The following is a 3,899-nucleotide window of genomic DNA, read 5'->3' as shown; positions in this document are numbered from 1 at the left end:
GCTGCCTTTTGTGGCTGCTCTTCCTTGCTGTCTATTCCCAGAGCCGTCTTTCCCTTCACAGGGTCTGAGCAGCTGGGATGGGGCAGGGCTTGGCTGGGAGATGGTCACAGAGATGCTGTGGCAAGACACCTCTGGGTCCTGGTGTCCTTCTGACCCTGGCCTGGTTGTGGTCCAGAGCTGGCATGGACTGCTGTCGTGGCTGATGGCCTCTTGGTGGCAGATGGTCAGGAAGTGACCACACTCATATGATAGTATTAACTCTCACTAGCTACCTCTGATAGGAAATCACCAGCTCGGCCAGGCGCCCTGTGGTCCTGGTGTGGACAGGGAACTCGGCTTGCAGGGCAGGGGGTCAGGTAATTCTTAGGCTTCCTTTTTTCAGCTGGAACATCAAGCCATCCTGCTGCCTGCCCTCTTCATCCTCAGCTGAGCTGTCTTCATCTCTTCCAGCTCCAAACATCCTTTTGCAGGCCTTGGTCTGCCTTGACCCCTGTCCTCTTGGGTCTTCCAGTCTGATACTCTCCTCCTTCTGTCCAGGGACCATGCCCTTCAGCTGTGTCCATATCTGTTGTCATGCCCGTATTTCTAGCGTTGTTGGCGTCTGTTTCATCCTGTGCCATAGGACCTCATCTCTCATTTTTTTTCCTGCCCAGGGTTGGTTTAAGGTAGGTGTTTATAAAGGCTCGGAGCTTAGCTAGCAGGATCTAGAGAAGCTTCTAAACCCCAACGCCAGGTGGTAAGACAGCCTACATGACCGAGTTAGACGGAGCTTGGTTTCTGTCTCTCCAGATTTTGGCTTTCCCCAATCTGGCTTTGCTGTCTCCGCCTGTTCCACCTATTCACTTACAATCACAACATGTGCCCATCCAAACCTCTTCTATATCAGTCCCAGAAACTGCTGTTGCGTGGTATTTTCGCAGTTGCTTTCTAGTCCTGCCAGCTGTGTGTAGGCCCAGAGGTCTTTGCTTTGGCTTGTGTGTCTGAAAGTGAGATGGGGGCAGATGTACCTCTGTGTGTGGGTCCACCATATTCCCTTTACTGGTTCCACAGTGTTTCCCAGCACTGGTAATGGTCTGGGTGGAAAGATGGTGGGTGATGTGGGACAACCCTGGCTGATGCCTGTAGCCTTCAGATGGTGTAGGCAGCTTATCATAGAAGCAATGAATCACAGAATCACTCAGTCGGGAGGGACCTGGACAGATCATCGAGTCCGACCCCCTGCCATGGGCAGAAAGGAGCACTGGGGGCGGGAGGGGTCATAAGACCCCAGCCAGGTGCCTATCCAGTCTCCTCTTGAAGACATCCAGGGAAGGTGAGAGCACCACCCGTCTGGGAAGCCTATTCCAGGCTCTGGCCACCCTTACCGTGAAGTAGTTCTTCCTAATATCCAGCCTAACCTGCCCTCCCTCAGCTTGTGGCCATTGTTCCTGGTGACCCCAGGGGGGGCCCTGGTGAACAGACTTTCCCCGAGCCCCTGCTGCTGGCCCCTGATAAGGTTGTAGGCACCCACAACATCCCCCCTCAGTCTCCTCTTGTGGAGACTGAAGAGATTCAGGTCCCTCCGCCTCTCCTCATAGGGCTGGCCACGGAGGCCCCCAACCACATGAGTGGCCTCCTCTGGACCCTCTCCAGGCAGCGCCCAGGACTGGACACAGGACTCCAGCTGCGGCCTGACCAGCGCCGCGTAGAGGAGGAGCAAGACCTCTCTGGACCTGGTAGTGATGCCCCTGTTGATGCAGGACAGGGTGCGGGTGGCTCTGCCTATTGCTTCATCACGTTGGCGACTCATATTCATCCTGGAGTCAATCCTGACTCCAAGATCCCTCTCTGCCTCTGTGCTGCCGAGAGGGTCACCCCTAACCTATAACCATAATGCTGGTTCCTTCTCCCCAGGTGCAGCACTCTGCACTTGTCCTTGTTGAACCGCATCCTGTTCAGATCCGCCCACTTCTCCAACCTATCCAGGTCCCTGCTTGCCCGTGTTTCCCCCACAGCTTGGTGTCATCAGTGAACTTGAACAGGCTGCTCTCCACCCCCTCGTCCAGGTCGCTGATGCAGATGTTGAACAGCACCAGCCCCAGGACCGAGCCCTGGGGGACTCGCTGCCCACACCCCCCAGGTCGATATCAACCCATCCACCACCACCTCTGGGTGCGCCCCTGGAGCCAGTTTGCCACCCGTGTGACTGTGCATTCGTCCATACCGCAGTCCCTCAGCTTGCCCACCAGAATTGGGTGGGACACTGTGTCGAACTTGCTGTTGTGTATCACTTAGCGTGTCAGGTTCCTCCTAATTTCTGAGGAATCCCATACTGACAGAGCAGCTTCCATAAGGCTGTTGTGCCCAGCATGCTTCAAGCTTTTTGGAAGTCCCTGAAACTCGGGTAGAGCGAGGACTGTTGTGTGTTCAGCTGTTCTCTGAGAAGACATGGAAGTGCCAGGTGGCCTCTGCATGACTTCCCCTAACAAGTGTTTGGGCGGGGCGGGGGACGATTTTTATTCTGTGCCAAGAGCTCTTTCATGTGGCTGCCACCAGATTTGTGTGTGGGCACCTACCTGCTCAGTGGGCACGGGAAGCTGTCTGCGGTAGAGCACTCTCAGGATGTCAGTGACACGGCTGGCAGTGCCCCCTCTTGTCCTTCCCAATGGTCAGGTGAGACTGGGGCATGGGTCTGGGCAAGTGGATAGTGGCTCAATATGGATCTGATCCAGGTGGGCAGTTTGCCGGTGGATGTCACTGCAAGGGGGTGGGCCCCTTGGCCTGTGGACTGGTCCCCAAATCCTGCAGCTTGGGGGTGGGGGCGGTTCTAGTTGACTGAGCAGCAGGGGAGCAGCTCTGCTTCTCCATCTGCATGTGCTCAGGGGGCTGCAATATTTTCCTTTCCCAGAGACATGCTGTGCTGTCTCCTCCAGGCTGCACAACCGTGGTGATCTTGGGCTGCTGGCTGTACCTTAAATCCAGAGGGCTCAGTGCTGGTTACATCCTACTGTGGTGGCCACACTCCAGACATTGCATTCGGCTGCCCTTCAGGGTGGAGTTAAAGGTGCTAATTCTGACATCCAAAGCTGTAGATACCCTGTGGAGGGATCCCTCTCTCTGTGCCACAGTGGCTGCAGAGATGCAAAGGGGAGCCCTTGCTCTTGGAGTTCACTCCCTTGGGTCTAGAAGAGCTGCACTCTCCTATCCACATTCTCCAAAGCCATCTGTTTGAGCAGGCATTTGGGGAAAATCACTGTTCTGGGAACCTGGCAGGTGGGTGGCTTTGTTCATAGGCTAGAGGGGACTTTGCAAGGTCACTTAGTCCAGCCACCTGCCTGCTCAAGGCAGGATCATCCCTGACTAAGCCGCCAAGTATCTTGTTCTGGGATATGTTCTGGTTGCCTGTTGATGCCAGGGGGTCCCCAAGGGTTTGGGTGGGTGAGGTTAGTGCTTGAGGCTGGGCTAGAAACTCTGATGCTTCTCCCAGGCCAGCCACCTACTTCAGTGAAGGTTAGGCATGGCACTGGTTTTTGTCTAGTGAGGACCTGCTCTCAGAAGCTGCCAGCCCATGTCCTATTGAAGCTGCCTCCTGTTATTGGAAGGAAATGTCAATCGCGACTGAGCCAGGCTGGTGTCAGACCAATGCTAGTGGTTAAAAGTCTATGTCTCGCTGCCGGTCCCTGAACTGGGGTCTGTGGGCAGGTGGTGTTTGGGGGGCTTCGTTCGTCCCCTTTCTGGCTACTGCTGAATGATAGGAGTCGAGGCACCATCAGTCCCAGGGGCTCAGAGGCCTGTTCCAGATCTTGAAGCAGAAACGTCACCTACCAGTTACAACCCAGGGCTCTCCCTTCTGGGAGAGGGTCACCACTCCACCCACAGTTCCCCATCTGCAGGTCACCAGTGTCCCTGGCGGTCCTGTC

Source organism: Crocodylus siamensis, chromosome 6, assembly GCF_052110815.1.
Source record: "Crocodylus siamensis isolate JL-2025a chromosome 6, ASM5211081v1, whole genome shotgun sequence".
In the NCBI taxonomy this organism is placed as follows: Eukaryota; Metazoa; Chordata; order Crocodylia; family Crocodylidae; genus Crocodylus; species Crocodylus siamensis.
The sequence above is the reverse complement of the archived record's forward strand: the minus strand, read 5'-3'. Positions refer to the sequence as shown.